The following is a 17,360-nucleotide window of genomic DNA, read 5'->3' on the forward strand; positions in this document are numbered from 1 at the left end:
ATCCATTAAACCTATCAATCCATGTAAATAACTGGCGTAAAATACAGTTTGCCATCTTTTCATGGACGTTCAGAGGCTCTGTAGTTACCATGGAAACACCGTCATCTTCTACAGCATTGATTCACCAGTAAAACCCATGGAGTTGGATCAATGACAGTGAACAAAGACACTGGGTTTATGTTCAGTTATAAATGTCTTTGCTGAAAAACTCACGTTTTCTTAAATTTTTGCTGTTTTGATAGAATTAATTTTTTCATGAACATCCATAGGATCTGTGAATCAAATATAGGAAAATACATGATTTACACCAAAAAATGCCAAATAAAGAGGGTATTATTATGATTATTAATGTTTTTTGTTTTTTTTTTCATTTTATTTATTCATTCCAATCTAAATGATTGGAAAGGAGCAGGATGAAGAAAATTTATAATACCTGCCCCTTTCATGAAACATCTGCTTCCATCAGATACGTTGCCATTACAGCTGTTACAGTAAACAGTTTACATAATAGTCAATGCAAATAAAACAAATCCAAAGTCCATAAGTAAAATTATTTCATTACATGCTTTTATAAAGCTTCTCTATTCTTTCCTTATATAACCTCTTAAACTGAAAAATAAATAATAAATTAATAATACATTTTGTTGAAAAAGTCACATTTTCTTCATTTTTCTCTGTTCTTAATATCATGACAATTAACTTTAATCTGAGCTTTTATGAACATCTACACGACCAGTAATTTAAATATGGGAAAATACGTAATTTTTTATTAAACAAATGCAAAATACAGAGGATAATATTATGATAAATGGTGATAAATCACTTAAGAAAGGTTAAATAGAGAGGAAGAAATTAATTTTGGAACTGCCGCAAAAGTCACTCTCAAGTGACAGAAACACAGACAAAGAAAAGACAGAAAACTAAGGGAGATGTTTAATTAATTACTGCATTATACAACGTCCTGCCTGAAATATGCATTCATGAGGCATGTTATTCTGCAGAACGGTAAGTAGAACTTTTCACATTTCCATTGGGTTTCAAGGAGGGGTTATAATAGAAAATACCACTGAGGCTTTGTAATGAGTTCTACTTTCATATTACTAATTCAATGTAATTTCTCTTTGTGAATTACTAAGACCTTTCTTTGCATAATGAATCATAGTAGACTCACACTAATAGTTATGGCTGTTGCAGAGGTTCAGGGGTCCACGAGTGCTTGGGTTTTCAGGCAAAATTTGGAATAGTTAAATTCATAACAGTGTGATTAATTTGAAGGTAGTACTGCCTGAGAATATTTATATGAACATTGTTAAAATCAAAGGTTTTACACTCCACGGCTAAAATTTACTTAGGGGGTCAAATGAGTGGCCATTTTTATCAAAAAAAAGAGTTGTAAGAAATGCATAGAACTGTGTTGAAATAATGCTAATACATTTGTGCACAGACTACTGATATTATTTGACAGTGGAAGCTCTATTTTCAGAAATATTGGATTTTGAATAGCACGTGTATGTGAAAACTTTTGCTGGTGGACGGACGTGACATTACCCATGATGCTCTGGTCAGTACCAGTACTTTATTAGTAATAAACTTATATACTTACTATTGCTAATTCTCCTCTTATTCATAAATGTTAGTATTGTGGATCTAAAACAATAACAGCATGTGGCAGTGAACGGATGTGACATGGTTGTTACAGATCCCATCATACTGATGCTCGGCAGCCATGTCACCGTTTCCACAAATGATCCCTGTGCAAAAACTAGGATCAGAATTATTTATTGTATAGTTTATCATCATACTAAAGAGTAACTAACAAAATAGAATTGTTATTTCTTTATAAAAATGCTTATTATTAGAAAACTGTTGATTTAAAAAGTGATGTGTGACATTCTTAATGTATGTATTGGCGTAACATAAGCAGGATGGATCAGCACCATACTCCAGATTGCAACCTGTAAAAATAAAACATGATATGTTGTATATACATTACCAGTCAAAAGTTTGGACTCACCTTCTCATTTAAATGGCATGAGATGGAGCGTAGATCACCAACAAGTGCTCAGCATCACTGGGAATTCTTTCAAGACTGTTGGAAAAACATTTCAGGTCTCTACCTCATGAAGCTCATTGACAGAATGCCAAGAATGTGCAAAGCAGTAATAAAAGCAAAATGTGGCTATTTGGAAGAATATAAAATATAAAACGTGCTTTGAGTTTTGTCATACATTTTTTTTAACTACATAATTCCATATGTGTTCATTCATAGTTTTGATGCCTTCAGTGGGAATCTTCAACGTAAATAGTCATGAAAATAAAGAAAAACCAGGTGAGTCCAAACTTTTGACTTTGGTTGTTCTGTTTTTTTTGTTTTTTTTCCTTGTCTCCGCCTTTAATTCGGAGCCCACTGCGAACACCTGAATTCAGTTCTCCGCCTGCCTATAAAAGCCTGGAGCTCCGACCATGAAGAGCAGACCCCATCGCTGCAGTTCACTTTTTGTTTGTCGCAACTTTTGTTATTTATAAGTAATTTTGGCTATGTACAATTTATTTTTTCTATAATAAATCTTCAGTTATTTTGCTACAAGCGACCTGCTCTCCACGTTTTCCTTTACTGTCTCCCGGACCATCTTTTTCCTTCTTTTAGTTTTTGTTATGTGTCAGCACCCTAGACCTCCTGGCACGTAACAATAGAATATTTGTTTTTCTGGTAAATTCAGTTCAAATATAACTTGGTCATTTGTGACATGAAAATATAGCATTAATTGTGATGAAATTGGACATTTTTGACCTGAAAACATAGTTCATATGACCATCAACATGTTGCAACAGAACTGAAATCCTGTCAATTTGCATAACTTGCATTTACCAACACAAAGTTCCTTTGGGGATTCACTTATATTGATTTCTTATGCACAAAGACATAAATAAGACCACTAAGTAAATTTTAGCCATCCATAGAATTTCTTTGCTTGTTGCTACAACCCTAAAGCGATGCTCAACCTTGCTAATACAGGAAACGGCAATTACCTTCAGGTTATACGTGTCAAATAAACCTTTGGATACGACGCTGGTTGGTACTCTCAGCTTGTTCTCTTCCGTGTGCTTTGGATGATACGCTGTTGTCACATTTAGAAAACAAATTTTAAGGCTGATGCATTTGGAGGACAACCTTGACATGTATCATTTCATGTTTCTTTGGGCGATGAAAAGGCTACAAACACCCGCTGTATCCCAAAAAGTTGAGCGTTGGCGTCGCTCAGAGAAATGAAAAGTTGTTTGACTATGACATATATTCAAAAGAGCTGATGGTGCTCAAGGGTTCTCAATTTTACAAACACATCCTATCTCTCTTTCTGTGTGACTAGTCAAGCGTTCTCTGTCTGTCTGTCTGTCTGTCTGTCTCATGCACCGACTCTCTTTGCCAAAATGTCAGCTCGGATGAAAATATTTTATGAGGCACTTTCTGCACATCACCACCCTGCATTGAACTATTTCTGCATTTGAATTTGTCTCATCAGGGCTCTTTGAAACACACTGAATATATATCATGTGATTTCATGTTTTCACTGCTTTCCTGCACGGCCTGATCACAATCAAGGTGTACAAGTATATTTGCATCAGTTATTAATCAGTATGACAAAAAGATACCCCCAAAACCATGGTAACACTTTATTTGAAGGTCTAGTTTATAATGCATTAAGCGCACATTCATAAGACATTATAATGCATTTATGATGCATTATAAAAGTCATTATAACAGTTTATGATCATGTACAACAACTTATACCAAGATTAAGTGAAATGAAGGAGAATGGTACTTTACTACCCATTGCACATTACGTGTAAATTAAGCTTATGGTTTGTTCTTGAAAGTGCATTATTTAGTTTCTCAGATGCTTAGTTTTAAGTTAAAAGTTATCGGGTAAACATTGGGTAATTTGGATTCTGGCACAGAAGCAATGTGAAGGAATTTAGTTTTTTAAGTGGGGAACTTTTATTAGGTTTTGTCACTGGTCTCTGTACCCATCTATTTTAGGGAATTCATTTTTATTAAAAAAAAAAAAAAAAGTATATTTTTGAATTAACAAAGATTTACAGCTGCCACATATTTTTTTTTATTTATGTACAAAGCAACATGTAACACTTCTATTTACTGTCTCTGTTCTTTTAATGTTTTGTTTTTACAAAATAAAGAGTTATTAAGAACACTTGGATGTATAATTTTTGACTTACACTTTACTTAGAGCCAGCAGATACTGCTTATACGTCATCATACTTGTGTTATAATATCATACAATTGCTAACAACCTTATACAGTGTTGTCACTTTACTAAAAGCTCTTAAAGTCATCCTGTAACTTATCATTGATGTTTATAAGGCATTATTCAGTTTCAGAAACTACATGTCAGAGCAGTTCTCTGTGTCTTTATAACTGGCTAGAGTTATGATGATTATAATGTGTTATATATCCCAGGACTTGAGATTCTTTGTTCAAACTATGTTGTCACTTTGGTATGGAGGTATAAAAAATTATGAAAGCTGAATTTATAATACATTATGCCTACACTTACAATACTTTATTAATTTTGGTATAAGTTGTTGTACATGATCATAAACTGTTATAATGACTTTTATAATGCATTATAATGTCTTATGAATGTGCGCTTAATGCATTATAAACTAGACCTTCAAATAAAGTGTTACCAAAACCATTCCCAAGATGTTTCTTTGGCCATCTTATTTCTAGATCTTGCAATCCTCCAAATCTGAAGAAAATTGGATAAAAACTGATAAAATGGCGACCCAATGAGCGTGAAAACATGTGCACAATTTTATTGTTATAAGAGAGCAAAATTACCGTACATCATGTTTTGTAACACAATAAATAATTACTACTCAACTCCTGTGTCTTTTTTATTACAAAATACACACATCACATTGTTTTTCATTTATTGATCATTTTTGTTGAACAGCTGTTTGATTATCAATTCTTATTTTCAGTATTAAGACAATCAACCATTTTGTTCTGAAAACCCTTCTTTTACAGCCCTTTAGTTGTAATAATAGAATGGGAACCTGTTATTTCAGTACTATTATGACTAAATATGCACAACTAGACAGATTTTGGTCTGCTCCCTGGCTCCAGAAAATTTGGTAACAATGTGGCAAACGGATGTTTACGTCCAACCGCATGTTTTCAATGGCGCGTTGTTCACCAAAATTTATGTAGTGTCCGTACACCAATATACTTCCATCAATAATATCATGTATATGCCTTATAGATATATGAATGAATGAATGAAATCTTTATTTTGAACATGTAGACAGTGAAATACAAACAAAAATCAACCAGCAAAATATAAGTACTGGTATATAAGTGATTGATAAGCAAACAAACCACAAAAATAAATACATATAAATACATTAATAATAATAATAATAATAATAATAATAATAATAATATAAAGAAAACAAAGGAAATGGAATTATACATGCTCAAAAAGGAATAGGAAGAAGTAAAAACTTATGTACTCCTACCCCCAATTTCTATTCCTTATGAACACTATATACCGATTATTATTTTGCATGAATATCAATAATAATAATAATAATAATAATAATAATAATAATAATAATAATAATAATAATAATAATATAACAATATCACATATCCTTTTTCCTATATACACTAATATGATAATACCCATTTACAACTTATCCTGTCAGATATTAATACCAGATATTAATAAAAACTAAAAAAACAAAACAAAAACAAAACAAACAAAAACACATATACATATATGATATAAATACATACAATATTCTATATTGTCCTCTATAGTAATGTAGTAATAATATATTCATATATCCATATTTAAACTAGATATTATCAGCGCATATATGGCACAGCCCCACTATGAAAAACAACTGGACACCCCCCCAGGCCCTTTCCTCTCTGCATTTAGAAAAAATCCTTTGTTTGTATGTTTTTCAACTGTTTGATGTTTGGACATTGTTTCAGCTCCACATTCAGTCTGTTCCATAATCTTACACCATTATTTGATAACCAGAATCTTTTCTTCATGGTTCGACATCTTTGTATCTTAAAATTTGTCATTTCCCTTAATTTATACCCTCCCTCTCTTTCCTGAAACATTTTCTCTAAATTAGGTTAGTTAGGTAATAGATTATTTCTGGCTATGTACAGAAATTGTGCTGCTTGGAATTCAACCATATCCTTAAATTTAATTATTTTAGACTTTACAAATAGTGGATTGGTGTGTTCATGATAATCTACATTGTGGATTATTACACTGGGTTACAAAAAAATGTTTTTTGCAAGTTGTCTAGGTTTTTTCAACTGAATTTGGACCATTTTGCACCGCTAAATCCAAAAATGACATCTGTTTTTCTCAATCAGGTCAGGTTTTTTTGCTAATTTGATTTTGAAAAATTTGATGCATGACTTGCATACCATGTGTGGCGCCCAAACTTTATCTTGGTCACCAAGTTTAATATCAAAATAAGATTGGTAAGCACACTTTATGAAACTTGTGACTTGATTCCTGTTAGGTACAATGGTGTATTCACCGCAGATGTAGCAGAATACATCAGGCTTATTTTTGCAAGATCTTCTAGTCGAAGCCATTTCATTCACCTGTAATATTAAAAAAAAAACACTTATCATAAATTGGCAAAAGTAAAATCTTCAGAACTCGTTTATTGCAAGAAATATGAAAGAATTTTGTATCATATGATGTGAAAATGCCCATAAATGTAAGCAAAAATGTTAAAAAGCCAATATGTAGCATAGTTCAGAAAGTTGACCTGACTGAGCAAAATTAATGTGATTTTTGGATTCGGCACACCAAAATGATCCTAAATCAGCTCAAAAAACTTCAACAATAAATTTGTTGTTGACCAGTGTTATATATTGTTATAACTTGTTCACAAATGTTTATTTCCTCCTGTAACAGGCAGACTTAGCTTCAGATCTAACAGAGATGCGACCATGTGGTAAGCCAGATTTCCATTCCAATCCTGTAGAGTCCGTACACCATATCGAAATACGTGGGTCTAATTTTATTGTTTCTGTCAATATATGGAATTTTTCAGCACGCATGCTTTGGACACGACATCTATGCAATAAACAATGCATGATTATCCTGAACGCTGAAACATTTGTATATCTTTGTAGGCATTAAATATGGAGGCTGTTAGGCTGGAGTGTCTGTACACTGAATAATTTCTGATTTGACAGGGGTACAAGCCTGCGAAATTCTTAGTAGACACCATAATACAAAAATATTTTAGACTTTAAAAGAGAAATATCAGACAAATAAAATGGCCTGTCTGATTTTTTGATACAGCATTATTATTTTTTATTATCTACAGGGTGGGGAAGAAAAATGTACAATATTTTGAGGCAGGGATTGAAAGACAGTGTATGACCAATTAGTTTATTGAAAGTCATGAGAATTTATTTGCCACAAGAAAACTGACATAATAGAAAATGTTTTTATTCTATGTGTCCTGCTTCTTTCTCAATAACTGCCTTCACACGCTTCCTGAAACTTGCGCAAGTGTTCCTCAAATATTCGGGTGACAACTTCTCCCATTCTTCTTTAATAGTATCTTCCAGACTTTCTCGTAATAGTTTTGCTCTTAGTCATTCTCTTCTTTCCATTATAAACAGTCTTTATGGACACTCCAACTATTTTTGAAATCTCCTTTGGTGTGACGAGTGCATTCAGCAAATCACACACTCTTTGACGTTTGCTTTCCTGATTACTCATATGGGCAAAAGTTTCTGAAAGGTATGGATAATAGTGTTAGGTATGATTATGACATCAATATATGTTTGGTTTCAAAACAATTGACGTAGTGCCTGCTGAGAAAAAACAACTAAATGTTCATTGTAAATTTTGCTTCCCCACCCTGTATATGTGCATCCTTTCTGGTACCCTTGATTGTGATCAGGCCGTGCATGAAAATACCTCCATATTAGCTCATCAGGTCTATTAACCAAAACGTAATTGCAAGATTTCTCTCACAATTGTGTTTTTGCGAAATCAGATACATTTATAGCAGCCGATAGAGGTAAGAAGAGATATCCTCATGCCGTTGAATACACTCACAAACCCGCATGTACACACACATACACACACACAGCCAATTATTACCCTTGTGGCCACTAGAGTGCTGTGCTGTATTAAAGATAGAACTGAAAAGTCACTTTACCATGACATTTGAAAGTTGCACTCGTATCACACGGGAATAAGCACTGCCTTAGTTTAGCCATTAAGTGTTTTTAAATACACACAAAGACAAACCAAAGGGACAAAACAGTATGCTAAGGTTATTTCTCCACAGTGATTTCTGTTTTTTCTTCTTGCATACAGCCCAAAATATAAGACCAGATCTTTCCTACACTTATTTTTTGAATTACATTTTTCTTGTTTAACCAGCATGCAAAATGTAATTCAAAATGATTTCAGAAGAAAAAAAAAGATCTTAGCAGACCATACATGACCTTAACCAGTGGATGGACTGTTGAAAAACTAGACAAATACAGGTTTCTGAATTAGAGAAATTCATTTTTTCTTGAACAAAAACACATCCGATGACTGACCTTTCTTTCAAATACATGCCATTTACTTTCTTTTTTTTTTTTTTTTTTTTTACACTTACTGTAAAAGCAAATGTTAAGGAATATAATTTAATTCATATCCTGAATGTGTTCAAGGCAGAAAAAAAAAACAAAAAACACTCATCTCATCACCTTGTCTCTGTGTTGCAGAAACCCACACATTAAATCATGACTGGAGTAAATGTTTTCAGCCAGAAAATCTTGCTTGATGTTGAGTGAGGTGGCATATGAGACGAGACCAAAAAGATCACAAACAAATTATATTTAACATGGCTGGCTCGAGTGTTTTTGCAGCAGTGAGAGTTCTATCAGCGCCGCACAAATATATAAATGAGGAAATTATAGATGGAGATATGTAGCAGTTTTCATAAGACATGTAATATGACAGCATAAGTATAGTCCAACAACTTTTATTAAAAGTACTATTTTAGATGCATGAATGCACAAGCCAGTATCCAGCTGCTTCCTCTGAGCTGATAAACATATCAATTATTAAAGTTGCTTTAGCAGAAACAAAGGTAACAGGTAATCTTTTAATCCAACCATGATCCGATTAAGCTATCCATCAATAAGAGTCATTTTCAAAAAAAAAAAAAAAAAAAAAAATCTCCTTACCTCATGTAGAAGCAGCATCTCTTACAGTGTGCATGTTTTTTTTTCCCCCTCAGTAAAATATATTAATCAGTATAATGTTTATAATATTTGCTAACGTCCTTAAGGAAAGTGGAGGAAAGCAGATAAAATAAACTTTTAATTTTTATGTTCAATTGCTTTTGGTATTGAAGAAGTTTGTGAGCTATGATAAAGATACAGAAGAGACATTAGTTTCAAATTAAAACTGCAGCGTGTGATAGATTTTGTGTTATTGGGCAAAAACATCCATAATTTAGATCAGATTAGATTAGATTAGATTAGACTATAAATTGGATTAAATTAGATTAGATTAGATTAGATTAGACTACACAAAAGATAATATTAAATTAGATTAGATTAGACTATAGATTAGATAAAATTAGATTAGATTAGACTAGACTATAGATTAGATTAAATTTGATTAAATTACATTACATTAGATTAGACTATAGATTAGATTAAATTAGATTAGATTAGACAGAACAATAGGTTAGATTGAATTAGATTAGATTAGACTAGACTATAGATTAGATTAAATTCAATTATATTAGACTATAGATTAAATTAGATTAGATTAGACTGGACTATAGATTAGATTAAATTAGATTAGACTATAGATTAAATTAGATTAGACTATAGATTAGATTAAATTAAATTAGATTAGATTAGACTAGACTATAGATTAGATAAAATTAGATTACATTACATTACATTACATTACATTAGAGATACTTTATTAATCCTGAGAGAAATTCAGACATCCAGCAGCAGCAGCAGTAAACACATGAAATACACAAGGCGTGAAAAATACAAATACACAAGATAGAAAAGAAACTCTTACATGTAAAATTATAAATACAAAAAGACTAAAATTTAGGCCACCAATGAATATATCAGTTCAGATAACGCTAAAATATGGGGCCCCTTGAAGAGAAAGGACAATCTGTGATGCAAGTTAGCATCATTAGCATAATTAGCATACTTTCAGCATATTGTACAGGGTGGGGAAGCAAAATTTACAATATTTTGAGGCAGGGATTGAAAGACAGTGTGTGACCAATTAGTTTATTTAAAGTCATGAGAATTTAAATCTTCAAATCATATTTTACTGCATTTCTAACGGTCTTGTTGTCTACCTCAAGTTCAATTGCCATTTTTCTCATGGATTTGGTTGGATCCTTTAGGATTTTGGATTTGAGAGCTTTAATAAAAGCTTTGGTACGTTTTTTGTTGCTTCCTCCACTTCCAGACTTTCTCGTAATAGTTTTGCTCATAGTCATTCTCTTCTTTACATTATAAACAGTCTTTATGGACACTCCAACTATTTTTGGTGTGACGAGTGCATTCAGCAAATCACACACTCTTTGACGTTTGCTTTCCTGATTACTCATATGGGCAAAAGTTTCTGAAAAGGTATGGATAATAGTGTTAGGTATGATTATGACATCAGTATATGTTTGGTTTCAAAACAATTGACGTAGTGCCTGCTGAGAAAAAACAACTAAATGTTCATTGTAATATAAAATGCTTAATAACTTCTGATCCATTAAACCTATCAATCCATGTAAATAACTGGTGTAAAATAAAGTTAGTCATCTTTTCATGGTCATCAGATATGACCCATTTGGATGTTCAGAGGCTCCGTAGTTACCATTGAAACACCGTCATCTTCTACAACATTGATTCACCAGTAAAACCAGTGAAGTTGGATCAATGACAGTGGATGGACACACTGGGTTTACATTCAATTAATGATAAATTTTGTTGAAAAAGTCACATTTTCTTGATTTTTGTTCTTGATATTATGACACTTAACGTTAATCTGAGCTTTTATTAACATCTATACGACCAGTAAATTAAATATGGGAAAATATGTGATTTTTATTGAAGAAACGATAAATGGTGATAAATCAGGTAAAAAAAAAAAAAAAAAAGGTTAAATAAAAACACATGGAGTTGGATCAATGACAGTGGATGGACACACTGAGTTTATATTCAATTAATGATAAATTTTTGATGAAAAAGTCACATTTTCTTGATTTTTCTTGATTTCTGTTCTTGATATTATGACAATTAAGTTCAATCTGAGCTTTTATTAATATCTACAGGGTGGGGAAGCAAAATTTACAATATTTTGAGGCAGGGATTGAAAGACAGTGTATGACCAATTAGTTTATTGAAAGTCATGAGAATTTATTTGCCACAAGAAAATTGACATAATAGAAAATGTTTTATTCTATGTGTCCTCCTTCTTTCTCAATAACTGCCTTCACACGCTTCCTGAAACTTGCGCAAGTGTTCCTCAAATATTTGGGTGACAACTTCTCCCATTCTTCTTTAATAGTATCTTCCAGACTTTGTCGTAATAGTTTTGCTCATAGTCATTCTCTTCTTTCCATTATAAACAGTCTTTATGGACACTTCAACTATTTTTGAAATCTCCTTTAGTGTGACGAGTGCATTCGGCAAATCACACACTCTTTGACGTTTGCTTTCCTGATTACTCATATGGGCAAAAGATTCTGAAAAGGTATGGATAATAGTGTTAGGTATGATTATGACATCAGTGTATGTTTGGTTTCAAAACAACTGACGTAGTGCCTGCTGAGAAAAAACAACTAAATGTTCATTGTAAATTTTGCTTCCCCACCCTGTAATTAAAATGGTCTGACAGGAAACAGAAATTCTACCCACTGCTGTGTGAAATTTCCACTGAGATGCAGATTTTAGCTAATTACCAGTGTTTCCGGACTGGTAATGGAAGTAAATATGTGACTGACGGCTGTAATTGCTGATCACTGATCAGATTCAGTCAGACATGATTCTACTGCTTTTCTCTGTGACTCAACATGGACGCTTGGAGAAAGTGTTGTTTTTTTTTGTTTTTTTTTCACCACACTATCAAACACCATCAGGGTCATTTCCACTCATATTTAGCATTTTCATTTGGAATGAAAGGAGAAAGCTGCAGAAGAAAGGTGTGTGTTTTCATTTTCGGAATCCTAATTTTATAGACATAGATAGGAATAAACTTTTATTGATCTCAAGGTGGAAATGAAAGAAAATGAGCAATCATCACTTTATCCGTCATCACACTAAGGCGTTGTAGAGTCTGATGTCTCCAATATAATAGAAATGAAATGAACATGCACTGGCATTAATAACATAAAACCAATTCCTTAAAAATATGTTAATTTTTCTTAATCTGCATTCAAGATGAGTGCAAAGTGTTGTATCAAATATGAAACATCCATACTGAAAAGAAGTACAAAACACCAGAGCGGGGATGGGAATTCTGTGGACTATTAATATTTCCATTGTGTTGTAAGTGAAACCTTGTCCTTTTGGTGTTATGTAAGCGCTAGGCACCCTTTAGCGCCTTCAGATCCTCTGTATTCATGTCTGCAGCTGATGATACATCTCCGTCCTTGTTTGTAGCTTAAACTTGGAGACATCCTTGTACTTTTCTGCATTAATCTGCAATATTTTTTTCATATCAGAACATTTTAGATTAGAAAGATCCAATCCCTTTTCCAAAGAATATTTTCATCATTAGCATCAAGGAACGGTTCGCCTTAAACAAACTGCCTTCATCTCAGGAGTACTAAAGGTATTAACTGCCTCCGTTTTCATTGTTCTCACAAATTAGGCAGTAGTATTTGGTGCTCAATCTTGTATTTGTGAACATTAATCACTGCTAATGACCTTCATTAGGCTTAAGTTAGTTTATCTAAGTCCGTGCATGTTTGCTGTGCAGACTGAGAGCCAGACTCGGCCAATTATGACAATATAATAGTTAACACAAGATGGAATTAATGTCATGAAAGTCAGGAGATATTGATGAGTTTCAGTGACACCGTCTAAATAGTTGTAGCAAATGTGGTTGATGAGTTCATTAACGGTAATCAGTTTCAACTGCCTCTTGACACATGCATGTAAATGAAACATAAGCAGCGTGCCCTTTAGTGTTGTTTAAATTTTCACCCAACTGTATCACCTGATTAATTCAAATAACTTTGTTAATTTTTTCCACTGATTATCTGCCTGGTCTGTGATGTAGCACCTCATTAGATCAGAACGGCCAGAAGGCAGTCTTGCTGAGAAATTAAATATTCCGAACAATTAATATTGACATTCAGCAGCATGATGTTCAGCAATATAATTCCTAATTGAATTATTAAATGTATTATATTTGAAACTTCAATTCGGATCTCGCAAATAAAAATGAAGAAGGAAGGTACAAGCTGTGATTTCCCACGAGTCCACTTATCGTTGCGTGAATAATAACACACGCTTTACATATGTGAGAAAATGACGGAAACTTTCAGAAGAGAAAGTATGAAAAGTACATGTATTTTCAGAAATTGTAATGGTGAAGTTATTTTTTCCTTGATGCCTCAGGAAACGGGCTCAAACGGCACCCATTTGTTTTCTACACTGTCGCTAAGCAGTCCCACAGAGAGTCCACCCCACACCTTCAAAATCCACTGACACCAGGATACTCAAGTCCTCCTGGAAAAACCCACAACAACAACAACAACAACAACAACAACAACAACAACAACAACAAGACAGACCTATTTTTTTTATATCATACATAACAAAATACACTAGTAGGGGACTGTGCACTGGTTCAAATTCTCAAGACGCACAAAAAGTCAGAAAAGAAAACAAAAGTATAAATCTGTTGGAAAAATTGTTTGTAAGACATAATAACTTAAAAAAATAGAAATAATTCAATAACCATCATTGTTATGATTTAGAGTAGGTTCCCGGAGTTTTTCAGCTGGAGACACAAAGGCTACGTTCAGACAGGAGGTGTTAACCCTTTCATGCATAGTGGTAATGACAGTGGACAGTTATTCTCCAGCTGTTCTCTTATATATTCATGAGTTTTGTTGTTTTAGTTGCATATCAGCCAGCACACTGTATGCTTACAGGGTGGGGAAGCAAAATTTACAATATTTTGAGGCAGGGATTGAAAGACAGTGTATGACCAATTAGTTTATTGAAAGTCATGAGAATTTATTTGCCACAAGAAAATTGACATAATAGAAAATGTTTTATTCTATGTGTCCTCCTTCTTTCTCAATAACTGCCTTCACACGCTTCCTGAAACTTGCGCAAGTGTTCCTCAAATATTCGGGTGACAACTTCTCCCATTCTTCTTTAATAGTATCTTTAAGAAAGTCAACATTGCTGTGTGATGTTCTATTGGTAGCATGTTCTAAAACGCCCCAAATAGCAGAATCCAGAGGGTTTAGATCTGGGCTAGAAGGCGGCCATAAACATGATTCCCAAAAATTGCTAAAGTTGGATTTGTTGATGTTGTCAACAAGTGTTTTGGTGTTCTTGTGTAAGATTTTAACTTCAAATCATATTTTACTGCATTTCTAACGGTCTTGTTGTCTACCTCAAGTTCAATTGCCATTTTTCTCATGGATTTGGTTGGATCCTTTAGGATTTTGGATTTGAGAGCTTTAATAAAAGCTTTGGTACGTTTTTTGTTGCTTCCTCCACTTCCAGACTTTCTCGTAATAGTTTTGCTCATAGTCATTCTCTTCTTTCCATTCTAAACAGTCTTTATGGACACTCCAACTATTTTTGAAATCTCCTTTGGTGTGACGAGTGCATTCAGCAAATCACACACTCTTTGACGTTTGCTTTCCTGATTACTCATATGGGCAAAAGTTTCTGAAAAGGTATGGATAATAGTGTTAGGTATGATTATGACATCAATATATGTTTGGTTTCAAAACAATTGACGTAGTGCCTGCTGAGAAAAAACAACTAAATGTTCATTGTAAATTTTGCTTCCCCACCTTGTATGCACCATCGTATACACTGCAATTCATACCATTACTGTAACTGTGCTGTTCTTGATAAACCTGATCTGCAGTGACATGTTGGAGTGTAAATCTATTGCTAATTGTTTTAGTAGATTCTAATTGTTAATAATAATAATAATAATAATAATAATAATAATAATAATAATAATAATAATAATAATAATAATAATAATAATAATTTGTTTGTAAAGCGCTTTCAATCAAAGTACTGTACAGATATAAAATCAATCACAATAGAACATAAAAACTAAAAACATTAACCCAGTAAAAACAAATCAAGACATATAACACAGAGTGCAATGGCAATATTAGTTATATACATATATATTCATATATATTCATGTATTTCATATATCATGTAGGTTTCTAACTTTATTTCAGATAGTGTGACTTCTTCTGTGTTGTGTCCAGAGTAGAAGGCCAGGCCAACACCTGAGTAGAATAGAGACAATTTCTCACAGGGGTATTATCTCTAAGTTCCTGACACTAGCCAAAACACTTTCTACACATCATCATTTTCTCATGGGAGACATAAGACGACATGGGGATTTGTATTTTCGGGTTCAGACCGTCTCAGTCTTTTGTCTGAGTGATATGTCTTTCTATGGAGCTCCAAATAAAGTGATTTCTTTGACACTGAACGTTTGAACTTATCCTTCTTTATTATAGACGAATTAGTAGAGTAATATTTTCCAACACAGAGTAAACAAGTGGGTCTTGAGCTTTGCTTTAAAAACATCCACAGAGCATGCCTGCCTTATGTCCAGCCCTTATGAAACAAAAATATATGGCAATATATTGAAAAATATAATGCATTATATTAAAAAATACATTTCCATATATGGGAAAGTAGTGCATATATTTTCCAATATACTGCAATATATGCTTTAATCATATATTGATATATATAAAACATATATTGTAATGAAGACAAAAACTGCCCTATATTTTTTACATATAGTTTTATTGAAACTCAATTTCTTTCCATTGACACAAGTTTACATAAAACAGATATTTATCAACACTTACATTACTTGATATGCATAATAACATATTTCATGAAAATATGCATCGTGATATACATGAAAAAAGTGTTAACTGAAAAAAGATGCCTTCTTAGTCATTTTGGCAACATAGGATGGAAAAGATGTACATATATATACATACATATATTTTGAAGTGTATTACTAAATATATAATTACATATATTTAGTAATACACTAGACAATATATGTATGTATATATGCATACATACATTATGAAGTGTATTACTAAATATATAATGACATATATTTACATATATAAGTAAATATATTGTCATATATGTTTCAATATATGGAAAGCGGCAATTCCTTATGTATTTTTCAATATATTGTAATATAATACAAAATATATTGACACAATATATTATTCTGTATATTTTAAATATATATTATACAGTAATATATTTTTCAGTCAGTAATATATTGACAGTCAATTTATAGAGAAATATATTTTCTTTGCATAAGGGAGAGGAAGACTATTCCAAAGTGTTGGCGCACAGAAAGAAAAGGCTCGCTCACCAACAGTCTTTTTCCTGACTTTAGGCACAGTCAGGAGGCCAGATCTTTGTGAGCGAAGAGCACGAGAAGGTGCATACAGTCTAACCAGCGCCGTTAAGTAAGAAGGTGCTGCTCCATTTAAAATTTTATAAGTCAATAAAAGCACCTTAAAATCAGCACGGACCTGACATGGAAGCCAGTGAAGAGAGGCCAACACCGGAGTAATGTGATCATATTTCCCAGCTCCAGTCAGAACCCCAGCTGCAGCATTTTGCACCATCTGCAGGACTCGGAAACTTTTTTTGGGTAATCCTGGGAGAAGAGCATTACGATAATCCAAACGAGATGTTATGAAAGCGTGAATGAGGACTTCAGCATCTTTGTCGCTCAGGATTGGTCTGATCTTAGCAATCCTTCGAAAATGAAAAAAATGATATTCGAGTCACCTCCTTCATATGCTTATCAAAAGCAAGTGTTTGGTCAAATATGACACCAAGGTTTTTCATCTTGTCTCTGCCAAGAACAACACAGTCATCAAGAGACAAAGAAACGTTATTGAATAAATTTTGCAACTTTTCATAATGAAAAAGGTTGTTTTTTTTTGTGTGCATATTATCTCCATGAAGTGAGTAATAACTAGCATTAGAGTATGTTAAAATGTGAGAAAACATCAGATTAGAACAT

Source organism: Sphaeramia orbicularis, chromosome 8, assembly GCF_902148855.1.
Source record: "Sphaeramia orbicularis chromosome 8, fSphaOr1.1, whole genome shotgun sequence".
In the NCBI taxonomy this organism is placed as follows: Eukaryota; Metazoa; Chordata; class Actinopteri; order Kurtiformes; family Apogonidae; genus Sphaeramia; species Sphaeramia orbicularis.